At 41.1% G+C, this 22,333-nt stretch overlaps 1 protein-coding gene across 6 annotated transcripts in view; it reads left to right on the forward strand.

Annotated features, from left to right (window-relative positions):
* Positions 1-22,333, forward strand: part of LOC146523865 (protocadherin-1-like) — a 219,002-nt gene that overhangs the window by 179,482 nt on the left and 17,187 nt on the right. For 4 of the 6 annotated variants that reach the window (XR_014876173.1, XR_014876176.1, XR_014876181.1 and 1 more), the window contains one exon: positions 1-17,751. This exon is cut by the window's left edge. The exons of 1 other annotated variant lie outside the window; for it this stretch is intronic. The gene's annotated coding sequence lies outside the window, so the exon portion shown is untranslated. Of the gene's footprint in view, positions 17,752-22,333 lie in introns of those variants that run through there. One more of the 6 variants, XR_014876174.1, reaches the window with a different exon arrangement.

The raw sequence follows: 22,333 nt of genomic DNA on the forward strand, positions 1-22,333 counted from the left end.
TGTATCATAAAAGCAAAATTTATAAACATAAACTTGAATGCAGAAGAGTCATTAGCTTTGGAAACTCGACGTTTACCTAGAATGTTCATAGAGCACAGATCTGACATTCCGAGTGAAAATACTTTTTCAAGGCTTTTTTAATGTTAGGCTTTCATTTCTTTTTCTGTGTGTTTGTTTTGATTTTCCTGTATTTGTGTGTTCGCTCCACACACTTTTCATCCCCACACATCACCCTGCTCTAAGGTTAAAAACACAAAGTACATTTCAAATAATTCCCCTCCCTCGGTCCCCGCTTCCTGTAAATCTCCATATCTAACAAGCATGGAGGTGACTCTGACAACCTGGCTCTGGTCGGTGCCAGCCAATTAGATCGGTCGAGTAGGATGAGGGTGCCCTCGGTGTCCTCGCAGCAGCATCTTGAATCTCACACTGCTCCATCCGTCTGAACATCTGGCTTGAAGCTGTGTCTGCCTCCTGCAATGTTGACCGTGCTGACGGGTCCATTAGAGGCTGTGTGCGCGCGTGCGTGTGTGTGCTTGAGCTGATACAGGAAATGACACGGCAGCAGCAGGTACACAGGCTCTCCCAGAGCACTTGTCCAAACCGATCAAATGGAACCTGAACTAAGCGTGAACGCCGGCAGATCCGTGTTCGGGGACTCGATCAGCTGCTGCTGCTGCTGTTGATGATGATGACTCACAACATGGCTGCCACAGGCAGAGCTGTTTAAAGACACCTGAGAAGAAGAGAAAAATGGATCTGATTGGTCTACGTTTATATACTGTTGAGCTGTGCTTTTAGTGCAGGATTTATTCTTAACTTTAAATTCAGTGTAATGTAATGTTTTGATGGACAGCCAATCCTAATCCCATAGTCTCTGTGAAGATGGGATCCGTGTGGGGGTTTCTAAACAACAAGGCTCTTAGGTAAGCCATTGGAGATCGTTAAATGTGAGTGAAATTCAGCAGCAACAAAAGACTGTTAGTGATGTAAAGCGGGCGACTCTGTGGTGTTAAAGAGTGAGGAATTCCACTGACATGAGGGGATATGAATAGCCTGGACTGTCCAGGCAGCAAACCATCAGCTGCAAAGCAATGTGAGAAACTCTTTTAATGATAGTTAAGAAGATATGCGTTGGACTGAAATTAGCATTGACACGTCTCAGTGCCTCATGATTGGGAGCATATCTTTGCAAGCACAATCATCATAGCAGCAACAACCAATCACATACAAGGCACAAAGATCAGCCTCGCTCTGTCTGGACGGCACGATTTGACTGACCGGCAGCGGGGCTGATGTGATTGGATTTGCTGGCACTTGAAAAGCTATGTTTCTTTTAATCTTTCAGTACATGTGAGGCGAAAGCAACAAATCCACCATTCAGTTTGGAAACTCGTGACTTCACCCCATTCAAAATGAATGAGAGGTGAGAGCACTGCATGTCTGAAACGCTGCTAAAAATAAAAGAAGAAATCTGCTTTGATGGAGGAGATTTTTATTAATCTAGGTGAACATCTGTTGTTGGTCCGCTTTAGTTTCTGTTTGAACTCAGGCTCATCGGGCACCGTCAGCAGGCCCGAATTTCTTCCTGATAAAGACTTTATGCCTCAGACAAATTCTAACAAGCCTCCCTGATTGTGTGTTTAATTTCCACTGTAAAATTAGCACTACGTCCTCAGAGCTTTTTCTTAAGCAGATCGGGAAAAACGAGGGTTGCGGGGTTATGATTATCTGTCACCGATTCCACTGATTCAACGTTCTCTCGTCTCTGTTTGGCATTTTCCTGAGCTGCTTTAAATGTTGCATATTGAGTTTATTTTGCTGATTATCAGTGTGAAAACTTGGCCTGGACAACGCTGATCTTAGAATAAGTAAGATTTGAAACAAAAAGGTGTTCTGAACCTTCAGACTTTTATCCTATAATACGGTTCTCGTTGAGAAGCCGTTATAAACAGAGCTGTAATGAGGCCGCTGCTGCGTCGACAGCGTGTCACTGTGATTTACTGTTCAGGCTTTCATCAGGAGCAGCACCACCTTTCTCTCTCCCACACACACACACACACACACAATACAAAATAAAATGTTCGAGTGAAACTACACTATCCTTCACCCTTTCCTCTGTTGGTCCAAACTTTCTGCTTCATTTGAGCCCAGAGTGCGTCGTATCTCCTCGTCTGTAGGAATCGTCTGCTACATTGCATTCTGGGTGTAATTCGCCCCGGGGCAGTATTAGATTTAGCCGGTATCAGACTTATTTGTTCGCTTTACCCAGTTGAGTACACAGCGCGTACACGGCATACAGTGAAGCTCCTCATCCACTTAGCACTCGGCAGATAAGAGCTTTCTTTATCCTGCTTATCTTGCAGAAGATAAAACACACTCAGAGGCCGAGTGGAAATGAGATGTGGCGACAAACCGCATCTTTAAACGAAGAGGTGTTTCTTCATTTCCAATAACGACGGCCTATATAGAGCGTGAAATGCTCTCAACTTGGTGTGAGAGGAAACTGTGAGTGTGTGTGTGTGTGTGTGAGTTTGTGTATGTGACAGAGTGATACAGCGGCATCATTTGAGTGTAAAATAAACGTTCAGTCGAAATAAGTTAACACATCTAAATGAGGGAAGGGAAGGTTGCAGAGGGACAAACCTGCATCCCATTTTCTGCATCGCTTCACCCATTCAGAGAGGAGTGGATGTGTGTGTGTGTGTGTCACTGGGGAGGAAGGGTGGGTGATATGTGCCGATGTTCACCAGGCCAAATGTTCAGCCAGGACAGTGTGGACAGAATGCCGCGCTGCATCGTCTTGCAAACCGTCCCCTGACCTCTGACATCACGTTTTTCGTACTGCATCTGATGATGTTTCGGGACAATGGAGTCACCTCAGACTGCTGCTGAAAACTTGTACACATGGAGATGGGTGTGGAATCTTAAAAGAGTCTACTGAGTTGTGACAGAATATAAAATCATAATTTGGAAACATCCCATTAAAAATGTTCCTAAAGACACCTTTCCAGAGGCCTTCTTCTTTTATCTCCCGTGTACAACATCGTAGAAAGTTTTTTAAAAAAAGAAGCTATCGTGGGATAACACTGTAAAAATCCTGTTCTTCGGTCCACCCTGTCCCTGGGACATGTGAGTCGAGTGAAGGCGAGCCTCCCTGCATCGCTGTAAACTCTGGGATGCCATTTTTGAAAGGGAAAAATTAGCACAAAGTGATATATATTCATCTCATGGGTGAAAATCACCAACGTTAGTGTCCTAGTCACAAAATATCGAGAGGAGAATATTTCAGTCAAGTGTGCGATCTGATTTATTAATGCCGGCAACACACAATTTACTGCAAATTAGGCCGATATTTAAAATTGGAAAAAAAAGAACAAAGAAAGGAAAATAGCTAAACTTTTGTAAATCACCTGTGAAACTAATCACACCTGGAATTGCACTCACGCACTACTTTGCCGCATTTAGTAATTTAGTCCTTGCGTAACCGGTGTGTTCCTGTGTTGCGTCTGACAATGAAAGGTAAAAAGCCCGCTCCAGCTCCTATAACCAAACATAAACAGTTGGGATGAGACTTAGCTCCACCCACTACAACTTCCAAGCTAACAAGACTGTTCATGCTAGCATCAGCAGTGCCTATACACATGCACAGGTGCCACTTATTCATAGCATCTTGTAAAGACAGGCGTAATGATGACAACAATGAACTAAAAGACACAATGAGAAACATCAGGTTGGGTAAAGATATAATGGTGTTGGAAAAGAAATGACTCTGACCTCTCCCACAGGGGAATTATGAAACAGGGGAAAAGCCAGAGGGGTACCCCAAATTTATAGGGTTGCACCAAAGAAGAAGTCAGGTATATCACAGTTTGGGATTTGGAACACATTTTGTGTAATTATAACAATATGAAATTTGTGACCCGGTTAAACTTGGACAGATGAGGCAAACACTGAGGATGAAGAATGTAAACCTCATACAGAGAAGAGATCTCAGAGGACTTCAGCGAGAACACCGACAGTTTACTCCAGATGCCGCACTCGGCTGTCAGTCCCAGCATCCCTGTCAACACATCGATGCTGTGAGAAGGAGAGGACACTCAGTCAGCTAATGTTTGACTCTGTGTTTCTGTCTCGTGCTCACACTTCGTGTTCCCGCTGCTGGCCAGACTTGCTTTTATTGATGGTCAGTTTAAATTCCTGCATAAATACAACGATCCACACAAAACGGTTGCTGTTCACGTTCCTCTTCCTCACGAACCAAATTCATTTTGACCAGCCATAACACACATGTCAAATCACTGCTAACCACCACTTTAAACTAGTGAGGTGATGTTTACGTGAGCTTAGTCTTTCCGTCAAATCCAAACTGACAAAGACCGACAAAATCTGTTTATTAAAGCGTCAAATCATTAAAAACATTAATACATGTAAATTGCATGAATTGAAGTGTGAAGAAAATAATTTTCAGTGCAGTGCCCTCCGAAACACAGAAGCCCGCCTCACAAGTGACACTAAAGTCGGGAATTAAGTTCAACTTCATCAAGCAGAGAGAAAAATACTCACCAGGGCGGTCTCGGGGTGTGATTTTAATCTACCAAGCAGGACTTTCAGAGATTAGACACATCGCTTTGACATGGTGATTTAAACATTTGCATATATTTGAACATTACACATATATCTTTGTTCAGCTTTGTGGAGCAATTAACTCAACATATTTCTTTTATATATATGATATTTATCTCTGAGGGAAGAATAACTTGATAATAACTATACTAGTACAAGATCACTGTGTTGTTCTCACCTTCTAAAACTGCTTTTTTTAGATTTCTTTTTTAGATTTTCTGTCTTTCTGTCTGGCTGTCCCTCCAAAAGTGGTTTATAGTCATTTACAGAGACCTTTAGAGACTTTTAAAGAATTGGGAATTAAGAATTTTCTAATATTATCATCTTAGGTTGTAGTCAGTGTCAGAAATAAGGGGTAACCTACGATGTCGGCCCACTGGGGGTTGTGCTGTAAAAAACAGCATGGGGGGTGGGGGTCCACATAGGATGAGACAAGTGGGGTTGTCATAGACTTCCATACAGTCAAATAAAGATTATTATTATTATGTCATATCTAAATTAGTAACTAGTATTTGGCCAGCTGATATTGATTTGACATCATAATAACAGTGACTCATCTCTCAAAGGTGTTAGCAGTTAGAGAGACTGAGGGAGCTTAAAGGTTTCATAAAGTGCGTGCGTGTGTGTGTGTGTGTGTGTGTGAGACATATGGTCGCTCTCTAAACAAGATGCTGACCAACTATGTTCTGATAAAACACACACACACACGCTCACAATGTATGTGCCCTCTGACCCTTCTACAACGCGAGTCTAAGCAGACTAAAATAGAAGCGTGTGTGTGTTTGTGTGTGTTTGTGTGTTATCAGAACGACCAGCAGCTCTGTAGCGCTCATCTATCCCATAAGTCACTGGGGCTCCTGCTGCCTATTGATCTGGCAACCCTCCCTGACACACACATGGACACACAGACACACACTCGTCGCCTGCCAAGCACCGTCAGATGGTCTAAACTGATGAAGAGAGCGAGATAGAAGTAAAGTGGAATCATCAGCACCAACAATACCCCCTCCAAACTCCTCCACCCCCTTTCCTCCCACCCTCATCCCCCTCCCTCCCCTTCTCTCTCGCTCCTCTTCTTCCTCTTAAACAGTCTAAACATCAGTCTTTTGTGCTCATTTATTAATCTTATTGTTATGAACATGTTGTCAGAGGAATAATGTTAAAGTCCGGCTGATGTGTCGACACCCTGAAATATAAAATCTAATACGGTACTGCATGTTTCCAAGGCATTTAAACGGGGGTCCACACACATCATCAGCGCTCTGTTTTTGCATTTCACCCGGCATCGGTTGCAACTAGAAATTTGTGTTGCTAGGAGACGAGCTGTCAGCTTCAGTGATGAGGTCTTGATGGGAGCACTTCATACAACTCTGTATGTGAATGTTGTTGTTTTTTTCTTTTTGCCAGAAATGATTCGATTAAACGTTCGCGATCAAACGGCTCATTGGGAGACACTTTATTTATTAAATATGAGCGATTTTATGTCAATTCTAAGATGTCTGGAGCAGCGTTATTATACTTTGGTTTTTTGTGTTAATGTGAAATTATATTGTTTTCAGAACAGTGTAGTTTCAGCTGGTTTCCACGAGTGATTTGCTCATGTCAGTTTATGTTTGCTTAAAAATGTCTCAGTATTCGTTTTTAGTAGATTTACTAATTTCAGTGTGTAATTTTCGTGTTATGGGGGTATTTGTCCAGGTCAAAGCCTTGTAACAGGAACATAAACATCCCAGGCTCAATAAGGCATGTCAAAGTCTGACAGAGACTAACATGTGAAAAATTGCTTTACATTTTATTAGATGACATTGTTTCAGTCATTTTAATGCACTCTACTTTGATCATTTAACTAGCTGTTTTGTCCCCACACATACCTTTATTAACCTGGCTGGTCATTGGTCACAGCACAGGCACAGCCGTGACTTCTGATAAAAACTCATGGAAGAAAATTTCTGTAGTTTAATCTTTTTTTTCGTAAAATAAAGAAAGAATACTAAGCAGCTAAACAGTTATATTTATGTATTTATTTATTTGTTTGTTTGTGGTAAAAAATAAATAAATAAAAATCTGATACTCTTAATTCACAGTCAGCTGTTTAAGTCCATCCAGAAGCAAGTCTTTCCCAGCAGCATCCTCTAGGCACTAATTTGGGCAGTTATTTAAAGCATTCAATTTTAATAGCCATTAAAATATAAAAACTGCATGTATTGAATCACCAAGCATATCAGATGAAATGAACTTAAAAGGTTCCCCCCAAAAAATAAGGTTTTAAATATAAATACAGCCAAAGATTTCATTTAGGGATTCTCCGGATGCCTCGTCTGTGCTTTAACTCAGATTAAGTGGAATTGGCACACACAGATCTACACTGATAACTCAACAACAGTCACACGCGCAGACACATAAGTACAGGTGTGAGTCTGTTCATGTTTTATGGTTCACAGACGCACACAGCTGTAGGTTTCGGTTCATGTATGGCTCTGGGTGTTCTGCTGACCTCAGCGCGGCAGCTCAGAGAGACGCATGCGGGGGATGCTGAGAGAAAGGTGTGTGTTTGCGTGTGTGGAGGTCAGCTGTAGCCTGCAGTGCAGTGGCAGTCACCTCTCTGGAGTCTCTGTTTGTTTCTGCATTTCCCACAAACCATCATACACCTTTTTTTCCCCTTGTTTTGTGTTGGTTTTTTTTTGTTTTTGCAGCTCTCTCATTATCACATGTCACTTCTGTCTTTATTTCCTGGTCTTGTTTTTTGCTTCACAGTGTCTTTCCTGTAGCTTTGTTTCTCTGCTGTTCTTCTTCTTTACTTTTTAATTTATTACATGCAGAATCTTTAGTTTGTGTTTGAATGAGAAAACAAAGCTTATGTAATATCAACTAACAAGCTTCATTTCTGTCAGACTTCAAATATCCACCATTTATCTGGAGATGATCAATGGAGGAACAGAACAGATAGACAGACAGATGAAGCAGCTCAGGAACATTTGTTTGGATTTTTGGAGTTTGTGATGGGAACACACGTTGTTGTGCAAGTCTGCGATGGGTTTCACATGCACAAATATGGATTCAGTGATTGTTTTGCTAACCGAGAGGTTGATTTGGGCGGATTCTGTCATCGTCTCTGGTTTCTGGGCAGATTTAGGCTGTTTATATGTGTTATTAGTAGGGAGGAAAGACGTTGCATGTTGGAGGTACTCTTTATATAAAAGTCCATTTTTTACATTGGCTTAGGAAAAGGTCAATTTTATCAACACCAGCAGTTCAGTCACCCGTGGTTGGAGTGTTTCCTGCAGCATTTCCATGTCATTTGACAAGAGGAGTCACTTTATGCTTTGCGCGAGTACAATGGCACACAGGAGTAACTGACCTCTATGTCAAATATTTTAATTTCAAAAATAATGGAAGGACAAGCTGAGAAACATGGCCTTGGTTCTGGCAGTCTTCATCGTGTTTTAATAGACATCTTTGCTCAGACAGCTCGACGTCCAGCTGTCACTCCTGTTTGCTTTTAACAGAGACAGTCAAGTTATTGTTGGAGTAATGATACAGTTTCTCCATTTAGTATATTACTAAAAATGAACATGGACCTCATGCACTAATGTGTCATCCTAACTCATGCACCCAATAAACCATTATTTTCACACCAGTCCATTTTACCAATCAGTGTATATTAAACAGTCCAAATCCTTCTAAATTTGTAGTTCTCCCACTTCTTGATAAAAGCTGAGTTGTATCAGGAAGAAGCAGAGAAACACCTGCTGCTAAAGGAAAGGAAAAAGAGTCCGAGGACCAGAGGTGCACCTTTCCAAAGTGTTTCTCCCAGGAGTAAGGGCATTAAGGGAAAAACAAATCATAGACTGCAAGTGAGGTTGTGAAATATTGCCTAAAGGTGTGATACTTTGTCGTATAAAAAGATGCAAACCTGTATAAAATGCTTGGTTTAAGCACAGAATCGTGGAAGTACTGCATTGGCTTTTATTCTTGCTTAACTCTGTGTGTTGAGGAATTTCTTCATACAGCTGGAGGCTATCCTCCTATCCCAGGATTCCCGAGCTCTTTGCCACTTAGTTTTTCACCAACATGCTCTAGCCTAATTAAAGTTTCATGTTGTTTGCAGCTTTTAATCCACAACACAGGTGGATGGAGTACCTTATACCAAACTTTGCCTGCATATCTACCTTTCTCAGCCCATCTCTACCATTTTTTTTAAACTTAAACCAACATGCAAAGAGTTAACTTTGATCTCCGCAGGTCTGGTCCCTCTCCTTCCCTGCTGGGTGCAGGAGCTGCAGAGAGGAGGAATAAAGAGGGATGGGGGAGGGCAGAGAGAGGTGCAGTTAGGAAAGAAAGAGTTAAGATGAAGGAAAGAAGTAAGCAAGAAACAAAAAAAGGGGATGAAAGATAAAAGGAAGATTTGGAAGCAAACAGAGGCTGAAAACAGAAATAAGCAGATAAAAAAAGGATGGAAGAGAAATCTGTGATTGTTTCTTTGTTTTCCAGTTTCACTCTACGTTCAGTCTGCAGTTGTTTGGAGGTTAAATTGAAATGCTTTTTAGTATTTTTCTGCATTATTTGCTGTCATTTAATGAATTACCACATCAAAGTGAGGAGTCAGAGTGCAGCCGACTGTCAGATTGTTGGTTTAAAAACATGATTTTTTTTTTATTCACTTTTTCCCTTGTGAAGGTTGCACCAGCCTGAAACTCAAAGACCCTGAATGCTGTGGAAGAAAAATAAATTGAAAGTTCAGTTTAGATTTTAGTCCAATTCTCATCAAAATGCTTTATCAGTCACAGCTCTTGGAGGACTTTTACTTTGTTGTCTCCTTGTGGTCTGAGTGCAGTTAGAGAGCCACACCGTGCACAGAGCTGTTTAGTTTGACTTCTTTACTAAAAATCTGCTTAGTGATCAGCTTTTATATATTTATATTTCTAAAAGGTCTTTATTTTTATTTAATATCTTAGGATAGTTTTTATAGTATAGTTGAGACTGGACTGCTGATGAACTGTTGAACTATTTTTTATGTTCACTGCAGCTACGTTGGATTGTTAACTTGGGGTTGTTGCCCAAAGTGGAGGAGTTAAAGCTGCAGGTAGGGACCAAAAGAATCAGATTGCAGATACAAGTGGTGGAAATGAGCTTCCTCTGAATCCTTAGAGATGGGGTGAAAAGGTCGGTCATATAAGGGAGGGGCTTAGAATAGATCAAATCCACCTCAGGTGGTTCAGACATCAGACCAGGACACCTCCTGGGCACTTCCTGGGCGAGATGTTTGGATGTCTCCGGGCAGTTCTTTTGGATTGGGGTCAAAATGACACTGAGTGGTTTTGTTATATAAATACAGCAAAAATAATGTTTACTTGAAATGAGTAAAATCTAAATGAGACCAGAGTGAAAGGATGGCAACTGAACTCATATTAATAATGTGGATTGTACTTAGGATCAAAGCTGCAATTTGAAAGAAATTATATTTTTATTTCATAAAATATACAGATTAATCATAAATACCTGTTTTTTTTCTTTAGATGACATTAATTTAATAATTAATAATTCTATAATTCTTTTATTATCTGTTGTTTATGGCTTTGCCTTTTATTACAAGCAGTGTTCCACCCTGCACATAATTCATGAAGAGTTCAGTGACTGCTCATCTGTTGCTGGTAAACTAGCTTTACTATGTATGCTAGCGCCCTGCTTTGATTATTGACTTCCAGCACTGACGACATGGCCACCCACTTTGGCGTGGTTGGCTGGTTGCTGGCATGGTAACAGAGTTTGCTTAGAGTGGGCTTCATGGACTTAAATGACGGATAAGAAGGCGGAGCAAGCTCAGAAAACAGCCGTCAATAAACAGAGCCTGTCTAGACACACAGACCCCTCGGATAAGTCAGAACTGCTTTGATGACCACAAATCTGTCAAAGTAAGAAAAGATCCAGAGCAACAGAATTAATTCAATTTTCTAAAACCTTCTGGATGCAGTTGCCCCCCACCAAAGCTGCACATCTTTTATCATGCAACTGCGGCGTTGCTCTGTCACCAGCTGTAGTGCTGAACCAGTTTTTCCCCGTGAAGTTTAGCTGGTGAAGCAGCTTTCCTCCAGAGAGCAGCTTCGTCGAGCTCCAGCCTCGATTTATACTGACGGACTCCACTTCTGTTTGAAGGCTTTTACTTTCAGAGTTCCAGCAGGGATCGGGGAGGAGGAGAAAAGACGTCTGCCATACTTTATTTCATCCTTTAAATAAAATAAAATAAAATATCCTTCTACAAACTTCATCCCACTGTAGAAAATAAAAAAAAAGTCTGTTGGTGAAGTTTTATCTTCAGCTTTCCTTCTTATTTCTTCATTTCTCTGTGAAATTATGTCTCTGCACAGCTTCAGTCACTCTTTAAAATGATTTGAAAGTCTTCTGAGACGATATCTTTCAGCGCAAAGCATAGGGAAATATGACTGTTGAAATAAGGATGTGTTTTGATGTAAATCTCTGGTGTCATCTGAATTTATGAGTAAACATAAAAACTAAGCGTAGTTATAATTTATTATGTTCCTCATTTTCTTCAAGCGTTTCTGTGAGGAAATGGAGAACAAGTCCTTTTTTACTCTGAGCTCCAGTTTTTATCGCTCTCATTCTTCATTCGTTTTATGTGCTATCTGATTTTTGTCAGAAGGTAAAAAATGGACAGGAAGTAAGTGATAACTAACGAGTCACCCCATCCACACGGTCATTAAGGTAATGAGAGCAGCTTGTAGCGTGAGTGAATACCAATAACTGGGATCAGGCTAAGCTGATGCGCCTACACAACACCGTGTTGCCTGTACAGCTTGTCATTGTGTTCCTCAACACGCCTGTCACATGTTGTTGTCTGCGGCCGGTCATACGTGCCAGCATCAATCTGTCTGAAGCGTCACTGATCCGTGTGCGGGAGAATATGAGAGCGCATCAATCAGCCGCAGGTGGACTGTTACTGTGGGATCAAACAGGAAGTGGCTCGCAGCGAAGCCGCCGACGGTCGTCGTGACAAACATACAATCGGTCTGAAGACATGAAAAGACAGAAATGATCAGTGAGGAAATCTGAAGAGCTGCTGGAGAAAAACACATTCAGAATCCTGATGGGTGCACTTGTGAAAAAAGTGTTAGCAGCACAAACCGTGAAGCCTCTGTAGCGCAGGATGGCTTTAGTTTGTTGCCATGACATTCCTTTTAGAAAAAGAAAATGATACTTTCGCTTTTCTGTTGTCAGTTTACAACTCGCAGTAGTTAATCCTGATATAACAGTCTCAATAAGGGTCCCACTGGAGTCAAAAAGCCTAAAGACAAGATGTATTTCACTGTATACTTGCTGCTAAATGCCTACAGTGGTTCAGTAATGGACTAATATTTCATGCAAACGGAAAGACGTCAAACGTGCATGTTAGCATGTTGTCTAAATGGCTGATAAAATGATGATTTACAGACAGAAATCAGGTTTGAGCTGTGTTCCAGTTAGAGGTGGGAATCACCATACATCCCACGATACGATATTATCACAATACTTAACGCACGATACGATATTATTGCAATTTTTTAAAATATTTTTTGATATTCAGATTCTGTACATAAAGGTAAACTTTATCAATATTCATTTTATCTAATATCAAAGTCTCACACTCAGTCTTTCTCTCATTTCAGTCAGTTTTATTGTTGACAAACTTGAACGGTTTGCATTACAGTCTTGTCCAACTTAACTGAACGCAACCATCTGGTACAATTATAGCTATTCTGAACTATGCAATTTATGAAAACTATGCAGCCCATTCAGCAACTGAAGAATTTGAAAGTAAATTAAAACAAAATATAATTTTACATTAAATAAAGTTTTAAACTTAATTAAAATAAAACATGTCTTAAATTAAAATAAGTAAACTGTCATGTTTATTGCTGCCAAAAAAAAAGTTAAACACATTTGGACAGTGAAGGAATGTCAGGATTCTTGCTCAGAAAAAGGATCAACATGCTCTGAAGTCAGAGTTCCAGTCCCCAAAACCTTTTTTGTAACAAAATATCGATTTCTGCTGTCCTTGTATCGATACATTATTAGCAAACAAAATATCGATACTACACAGTATCGATTTTTCCCCCCACCCCTAGTTCCAGTACAGAAGTAGAAAGTGCTAACCTAGCATTACACTGGATATCCACGACTTACCTTTGTCTCCTTGAATTTCCATTTTGGTCACGTTATGAAGAACACTTACAAACTGATGGTTGGCAAGTTGCTGACACTGAACATGTAAGCAGTGCTCTTCAGTGAAATGTGTTTTTTACTGAAAGAACAATATCCACTCAGTGTTAGTGCTATTAGTCCATGCTTTATGCTTAAAGGACTCTAAACTCTGACCTAAGCTGTAAGAGTGGTTTATAGACCCAACACTGATCCCAGCCACGTTCCACCAAAACAGATAGATGTTTAATATTTGGGAGACATTTCCTACTGCTATAATACCATCGATTATATAAAACATTGGGATGGTTAGAAAATGCTTTATATCTTAACCTTTACTTTACATTATATTTCAATTTGCCTCGTTTAGGGACGGCAGTGTTTAAAATGACAAAAAGATCAACATCTGTTCTGCTTTCCATGAACATCTCCATATTTTCTGATGAGCTGATGGCACAGAAAATGAATATTTGCTGGCTTTTGTGCATCTAATTACTTTTACTGGAATATCTGGTGAATGTAATGCATTTTTAACATGGACATTAGTTAGTACAACAGACTTAAGATTGCTTTGATGTGGCTTAATTCAGTTTTTAATTCTTAATCTGTTTTAATTCTATTTTCTGAGGGTTTCAGCTGTTTCTTTTTTTTTAACAAATAGTTTTAAAGGGAACATCAGCAGCTCACAGTGCCAAAACGGTCCTTTACGCACACACACACATACACACACACACACACTCACACACGCACAAACTGCTGAATGTAAAGAAGCAGCTTTGAGAGCATTTTTGCTGTGACAGAGCTAAAGGATTGTGAGGTCCTGTTAATAAGCCTCACCCCCCCCCCCCCCCCCCAACTCTCCCTCCTCTCCTCCTTGTGTCCCCCCTCCACATGATCCCTAAATGCATCTTGGGAAATGGCAGCAGCAGCTACAGCCGGGGGCTGCGATGCTGCAAATTTATTCACTTTTGTAGGATAATTGAATTTTTCCTTCATAGTAGGCCGATTCCACTGGGGTGTAAGTACAAGTGTGTGTGTGCGTGTTTGTGTGCGTGCTCTTTTTCCTCTGGACTATTAATAATTGACTGGTTGGCGTTTCTTTCTGTGTGAAGATTTATTTCACCTCACTGCTAATTCGGTCGTCTTTCAGATCTGATCTGCAGGTTTCTCAGAGTTTTTCTTTTTTATAAGTTTTTTTATGTCCCGGTTGGTTGATGTTATTTACAGGGGCAGGTTGCTGAGTTTGGTTTACTGTCTCAGCTTCTTGTTTGATGTGCGAATGTGTGAGTTAACTTCAAGAGACGGGCGTAAACAGGAACACTTTAAACCTACAACATTAGCGATTGTTTGATGCATGGAAAACAACGCTGACAGGTCTGTAAGTCCGGTCTGACAGCGGATTCGCACAAAAGTCACGTCTCACCATCTCAGCAGAAACATTAAAGGAAGAAATGACTGATTTCCTCTAAACATCTGGGAGCTCATTCCAGTTGTTTTGGTCATCGTTGCTATCAGACATGATCACATTTCACAGCTTCACAACAGGGAGCTCAGTGTGGTAGGACGTTTGATGAATCTCGAGTCCCTTAAAAGAACACTGCTTTACCAAATGACGTTACATAGCCGAGTCCAGCATCCTCACAGCACCCGTGAGCTCTAACTGCGGTTACTCTGAAAAGAAGTGCAGCAGAGGTGTGAATCAGAGAGTCATTAAAGTCCAAAATATGTTGTTGTTATAGGCGGTAAGCTCATATGAAGAATGGATGTATGTCCGCAGGCTTGCTTTATAACAGAAAACAAAAATTTTATGACATGGCTGTTTATAAGTTGTACTGGCCGGTTTCACTAAAACCAACGGGACTTCTGAAGCCCTGTAGATTTAAATAATAATTAAACAGTACTAATTATTCTGCCTCAGTTTGCAGATTCAATTCAATTCAATTCAATTCAATTTTATTTATTTAGCGCCAAATCACAACAAAAGTCGCCTCAAGGCGCTTCATAGATACAGAGAAAAACCCAACAATCATATGACCCCCTATGAGCAAGCACTTTGGCGACAGTGGGAAAGATGACTGGCAGGTACAATTAATCTGAGTTCTATCCATCACCTTGTTATCCTTTAAGAGTAGAGGTGGATTTAAACATGACCAGATAGTATGGACCCCTTTGCATCCACACAGAGTAGCTAGACTTCCAGGTGTCCACGTACAAACAATGATGGACTCGCTTGTCCTTAATGAGGCAATCATGGGCATCAAACAATGCACAAAGCCGCCAATATTCGCTCACACAAGCAAAACTGACAACCTGGTGTCTAAATTGAGATAATAATGTACTTGGATGTTCTCACGCATGTGATAATTGGTAGCTTGACGTCCACGTAGAGACACAAATGGACTCCTGTATCCACATGAATCCACGAGTGATGATAATAGACGTATTAATGTTGAGCCAGTGATGGTTTGGATGTCCACATTAGGGGTGGGAGTGGATGACATTCAGGTATCAGCTTGGAGATAAATAATCTACCTAATTATCCACAAATCAGCATGCAGAAGTACCATTTCTACTTTTTAAAAATCGTTTATCCATTTATTTATTCAAATTGGCAGTGTTTTTATTCATTTAAGAAAATCTAACAAGCATAGGTTATGTTCTTGGATGCAGACTGATCTTTCTGCTGCGCTGGAACAGATTTTTTGTAGTATAGAGCTGAGTTGGGCTACAACAGTCTGCATACATAAACATAAGAGTGTCTGGAAAGGAGAATGTAATGTAATCTTTGGCCAGCTTAGCCGGTCATTTCTTGAAGAAAAGAGACTAAAAATAACTAAAAAGATGCAAATACATCAGCTGGTTTACAATACGAGCACCACCACTTGCATAAAATTACCAAAGTGAGACCTAGTTTATGAAAATTAAAAAAAAAAAGGATGGAGGATTTCCCTTTAAAGAAATGCAGATGTGCTGTGGCTGCCAGCTCCGAGCCGAGCCAGAGTTTCTGTATTCAGGTCAGTTTGTGCATTCAAAGCAAACACAAACCATGTTCCTCTGCATCATTAATGACCTCTCTTTCACACACACTCGCTCACACATTCTCTAACTCTCTCACTCACTCACACACACACAGCAGGATGCAGTGGTCAAATATTTATGGCCAGGAGAAGCTGCTGTGTTATTGTACTTGATATAGCTCGGGGCGTTTTCTATTGCAGTTGCTTTAGTTGGTTTTCAGGCACCGATCACAAATACAAAACGCTACAAATAAAAACTTTGGTTACTTAACCGGGAGATTCACTCAAAATACTTTTAAAATCCATCCCTGTCCACGCGATCTGCTGAAGAGACAGATTAGTGCCATTTACTGTAAACTCATCAAAGGTGGGTACATTTCTCTCCAGAGGACAGGAAGTACTGATGCTAGCTGGATGAGGAAGAGGAAGTCTTGTACTGAAATAGTAAAAGTAAAAAAAAACAGTTCAGGTCAGTGCCGGCAGTTCAGCGGCGTTGTATCACGCTGAGCTTCTGATGAAATGAGACCAGCAGCGGTTACAGCAACAAGAACACACTCATGTTTTATTTTCACTTTTGCTGGTGCTAAAGTTTGAAACACCGACAAAGAATCTGTGCCAAACACGTCAATGTTATTTCTAATTAATAAAGAAAAACACAGGCACAATGTGTGACTCCAATAAAGAGCAACTATCAGCTGGTACACCACACGTGATGGCATCGCTGTGCAAAGAAATGTATTTTTATGCTCAAGAAAGTAGCGTTCATAGTCGACAATCCAAATAATTCTATAGGGATATAGGGATTAGACACCAGAGTTTTATTTTTAAACCAAAATCACCAGTATGACCAGTTTCCCATCTAACACCTAAAACTCACATGTGTCACTTGACAGAACCAATTACAAACTCCGCTGTAGCCTCTGCGTGTGTCCTTTACCGGCATCACGTCGTTATCCAAGCGACTGCTGCAGCGGTTGTATTGATGAGCTCAGAGCAGAGCAGATGCTGCAGCGGCTTATCGATCAGCCGGGAAGGGATGTTAAGCACGAATTAGTCCAGAATCAATAAAGAGCGACTGAACAGCAGAAGAGGTGTAAATGCAGCTCAGGTGAGTGTGGCTGTTTGGAAGGAAATAGGAAGTCAGAAAAAGGAAGCATATTGGAAGAAAGCAGGGCAGAAAGGACAAAACTGTACCAGAGTGAAAATATTTTCCTCAGTTTTTCCTTTGGTCCCGTCTCCTTTGGGAATCATTTGTTTGCAGTGACTTGGTAAAATCATCTTTTATATCTTAAACTGGGAAAGGAGACGGAAAGAAAGAGAGGCTGTTTGGAAGGAAGAGTGGATTTAGAAAAGCAGGAGAAAGGAGAGATGATAGGAAGGCAGGAGGGGGGAAATAGAAGATAGTATGGACAAAGAAGGAAATGCAGAAGGGTAGACGCTTAGGAAATTAAAGGTTAGGCACGGAAAGGTGTCGAAATCACTCCAAATGCATGAATACATTTCGCAATGAGTTTGATTTATAGAGTGCCAATTCACAATAAGTGTCCTCATGAAGTGCCCTGGATGAAAGGATGGACTTTTAGGTGAGTTGCAAGTATCCAAGAAAAGGTGGATTATAGACAAAACATTGAGATTAAATGAAAGAAACAAGAAGGTGTTAAGAAGAAAGCAAGAAAGACACGATGAGGAAGCGTGTCTGCTCTGGCCTCGTCGGCCCCTCCAGTATTTCATTTCGACTGTCGCCTCGGCTGCCCTGTTGTTTGGTTGGTTGGCTGGTTAGACACCCCGGGCTTTAAGCAGGAAATGGATTTAGACCTTGCAGGAAGCAGAGGGGAGATTTGGGAGGGGGACTCATTTTAAACGTGTCAATCAATACGTTAATGTCACAGAGGAGGAGACGCCACTGCCACTGCCACTGCCAAAAAAAAAAAAAGAGAAGGCGATGGAGCGAGAAGCAAAAAGCGGAAACAAAGAAACGACTCTTTTATTTCTCTTCTCTCAGCTTGTTTGTTTTTTTTCTTCTGCCTTCAGAGGGAGTCAAGGGGTGAATTAATTTTGGATTTGGAAAAAAAGAAAAGAGGGGTGTGTGTGTGGGGGGGGGGGTGGAGTGCTTGTCTAATAACATCTTGGCATGAAGGGAGAGTGAGGGGCTTCTGAAAGCATCAAATGTTAATGTTCGAAAGAAAAAAAACACAAATGATTTTCATCTGCGTGGCGCTCTCCTGCTAATTAGTGAAAGAACTGATGACATTTAAATATCTAATATCCTCTTTTTTCTTTCCTTCAAATCTGTGTGATAAATCTCAGACTCCTTTCCTTCATTTTCTGCCAACCTGACTTCTTTTCTCCCCCTTTTTTCCCTGTCATCTTTTCCTCAACTTTTATCCCCCCACCTCTCCTCCCCTTCGTCCTCTTTCCCAGCTCTGTGTCGATTAATTAATTGCCGGCTAATTTAATTTCTCAAAAAGTAATAACTTGTTTAAGCATGAATAAAGACTGACAAGGCAAAGTTCTAATCTGCCCAAAGTTTAATTAGATCCGGCAAGGTTTCAGCACAGAGCCAGACTGGGGGGTCACAGCGAGAGAAGGAGAGGGAGAGAGATACTAAACAATGAAAAGAAGGGGAGAGAAAGAGCCCTAGGAATGGATCTGGCCTAAATGCAGTCTGAAGTGGCTTCGCTGGTTTTCTTCAACTTCTGTGTCAAAAACTGGCCCAAAAGCACATCTTTCAAACACGATCGCTAAACCGAGCTGCTGTAAAATGGGGAATGAATTCTTCTGAGCACCACAAGCCTCTTGAAACGGTTCCTTTTAACTGTAATTTCAAACTGTTTAATGACTTGTGGATAGTCAAGAAGAACTGGCAGATTCAATTACGTTCTCTGTTTCATGTGTGCACGGAGCAAATAGAAAGCCCGCGAGCTCGGCTGGAGGAAGCCACCGGGCCCAAAAAATCATGGAAAGGTGCGGCAAGTGTCATTCAAATGATTCTTTGAACGCAGTACCCATTTCCTCCTGAAAAGATCATTTCAGTTTATTTCAAGGTGGCTCACAATTCCCAAATAATGAGTCTATGAGTCTTGTTAACCTCTTTGTAAAGATCTGTAGCCGCACAAAGCAGCGTGCATCAGGGCGACAGTATTGTTTATCAAAAAGCTTCCTGCAGCTTTGCAAAAAACGACATTTTATTTTTTTATACACAAATCATTTCATTCATCGCATGTTTTGAAGGCGCAGCCAAAAAAAAACCCATGGCAATTAGCCACCTGGTTTTCGTAGAAGAAACAGCTTGATTTTAATAAGTTCACCAATTATGAAAAAAATGTTTTCTGCTGAAAATTAAAGTCTAATGTACGTTCTAATCAAAATGTGCTGTGTAAAAAAGCAGAGATGAAATGCTGCTGAAAATAAAAAGGCAACAGAGCATATCTGAGAAATCTCATTGTCAGGATGTTTAATAGTGCCGTTTTAGCAGTGCAGGGCTAATAGACCAAGTATGGGGCAAAGAGTATTTTTACATGGGACATGGTGGAATGGTGTATAGATGTTAACGTAGTTAAGTAGTTTTAGCAAGAAATACCAGAGAACGTTTTTCTCGAGTATTTAATTTCAGGCATGATCTAAATTAACTTTTATTCCATTGTTTTTTTTCTCTTCTGTCACAATCAGTGCTGTTTTGAAATTCTCATGGATTCCAATACAGAGACATCGTATGATATCTGTGGTAAAACCTTCGACTCTAAAATTCTGCTAAAGCTAACTGCCATATTGCTAATTCACATTATGCATAGTTAGCCAAGAAAAAAATGCATTAACTAGCTGGCCACCTCACAGTTGAAGATATGTGCACAGGGTTCAGTGCACGAACACAATTGGCTCAGATCTTTTAGGATCCTTGAAGTTCAGAGTGTCTGAAACCTCCATCAGTGACAGCAGCAGTTCCATTTGAATGGCGTGTTATTGTTAGAAGCATCATTAACAATTGGGAGAACACTTTGAAAAGCTTTTTAGACTGATACCTGTGAAATCTTAATAGGAACGCACAGTGCAGCAGACACTGAGGAGAACTGAATGTTGGTGTGTTTTTACAAGCATTACTGATCTGAGGCGCTGTGCGATTGTGACTGCAGATCCAGGTTTACAGCAGTGTGTGTTTATCGTGTAATACAAAGTGATAATTATGTTATTCGGGGGAAAAAACTTCTGCTGCGTGCACAGCGACAATGGCTGTCTGTTATTACACTCAGCTGGGAAGTAGTTTGATCGTCACAGCTCTGGATTTTGTCCTGGTAGAGTATGAAGGGTTAAATAAAGGCTGGAACACATGTAGGTGTAATACAAACCGAGGAGGTGGTTAAGGTTTGGTAGCTGAGAGTGAAATTTATACAATATTGTTTCCTCGCAAATCCCACAAGAGAATGAAAACAGTAGTACATTCCTTTATATTTACAATCTTATTGTGTATGTTATAGTTATGAAATTGGGTGTTTCTTGGCCCTTTCCTGACATCACAGAATGATGATTTGTAAGCCCTGGAAATCTTTTTACCGCTCACAGGAGTCTTTTCTGATATTTAATGCATAAGGACCAATGTGTGCAAAAATCGAATGTACAATTCATAGAGCACACCAATTTACACTCAATTTAAACTTAGATGTCTTTGAACTGTGAGAAGAAGCTGAGGTTCTTGCAGGAAACCCACACATGCACAGAGAGAAGATTCAAATGCCACACATGTAGGCCTAGCCAACAAGACGATTCAAACCCATGTCACGTGATGGTGCTACCTACCACACTACTGCTCCACCCTCAGTTCACTTTTATTTACATAGCACCAAATCACAACAACAGTTGTTGTTCAAGGTTCTTACATACAATACAGAGAAAACTCCAGCAATCAGACAACCACCGTGAGCAACACTTGACGACAGTGGGAAGAAAGAAGTACGTTTTAACAGGAAGAAACCTCTGGCAGAACCCAGCTATCTGCTGTGAGCAGTTGGAGGTGAGCGGACGGAGATGGACCTTGGTCACAAAAACTAGGCCAAGCTAGAGCTGGTGACTTCATCTATAAGCTCTCTATGCCCAGGACTTTAGAGCCCCAGGTTAATAGGAAAAATAAATACACACTAACAAAGGGATACTGAAAAAGAAGATCATTCAGTTTGCTATCCATGCAAAATAATTAGTCATTTGCTCTACGATGACTTTAGTGGACTATCAATGCTAAGACTCTTCAGGCAACATCGTTGTTGAGCCTCCTGCTTGATCATCACATGCACATAGGAATAAATGGCAAATTTGCAGCCTTGCAATCACCTGATTTGGCACAAAAACCATGAAAACTCTTCAAAGAAATGAAATGTGGTTTAGTCTGATCCAAGCGCCATAGTTGTAGCCTCCAGGAAGGGAGTGCGAGTCAGTGAATTGTCTGAAACGAAGGTATCTCTGTGTATGTGGGCTGCTGGCATCACCGCTGATTGCAGCGGGGGAAGCGGCACGTCCGCTTTCTCCTGGATGTCTTTGAGCATTCAGAGCAGCTGCACCTCCTCTCACTCCTCTATTGTTCCTATAAGATAAATTGGAGCTATTGTCATAGACAGAGAAAAGACATTAATTGAAGGTTTTCCTGCCGCTGCTTTTATTGCAACACAAACTCTCTCTCTCACACACACGCACACACACATGCAAAATCCAGCTTCAAAGTAATTAAACACATTAACACTTCAAGCATAAGCAGAAAAAAGAGAAGCTCTCTTTTGTGTACATTTGCTTCCATTTATCACCCAGGACCGAGCGGAGCGGGGGGAAGCACGAGGATTTAGCATATCTCTGAGACTAAAGTGATGGAGCGGAAAAGAGGAAGGAGAAGAGGAGGAGGGGAAAAAAGGGAAGGAGAGAGCCAATCCGCCTGGGCTCTTTACTCCAGTCGACAGCGTAAAATGTCAGATACTCATCTGGAAATTATTTCCATTTCATACCACTGACATCTTCCCAAGCGGGGACACTGAAATCTAATTAGTTTGACCAGAAAATGGTGACCAAGGTAGCGGAGTGTATTATGCAAGGAGAGGGGTTGCTAGGGCGTGTGAGGGTCCCTGGGGTTAACTGGAACTCAAGAGTGCAGATAAGGGCTACAGGGGGAAAAAACTCAGGAGGGCTACTCCATTTTAAATCGCCCTGACTAATAGAGGCAACCTTGAATTCAGCGTTTCAGCCCTCTGACAGCACCGAAGCCGAGCTTTGCCGAGGGTAGAAGGCGGAAGACAGATAGCGTTTCCTCCTCTGGGGGTTACCCCAGAACTTTTCAAACTTCCCATAAGAGCTTGACAAGAAGGCTGAAGCTGCCGAACGATGCTGCAGCTGCAGCTGTTGGTGCTTCAGGGAACTTTTTAAACTGCTAAATGTTTTGTGATGTTTGTCACCCCGGGGAGGTCAGATGGTTAATCATACCAGTCATCTCAGTGCCTCGCAACAAAAACATTACGACCCCGCCC

This window comes from Neolamprologus multifasciatus, chromosome 2, assembly GCF_963576455.1.
Source record: "Neolamprologus multifasciatus chromosome 2, fNeoMul1.2, whole genome shotgun sequence".
Lineage (NCBI taxonomy): Eukaryota > Metazoa > Chordata > Actinopteri > Cichliformes > Cichlidae > Neolamprologus > Neolamprologus multifasciatus.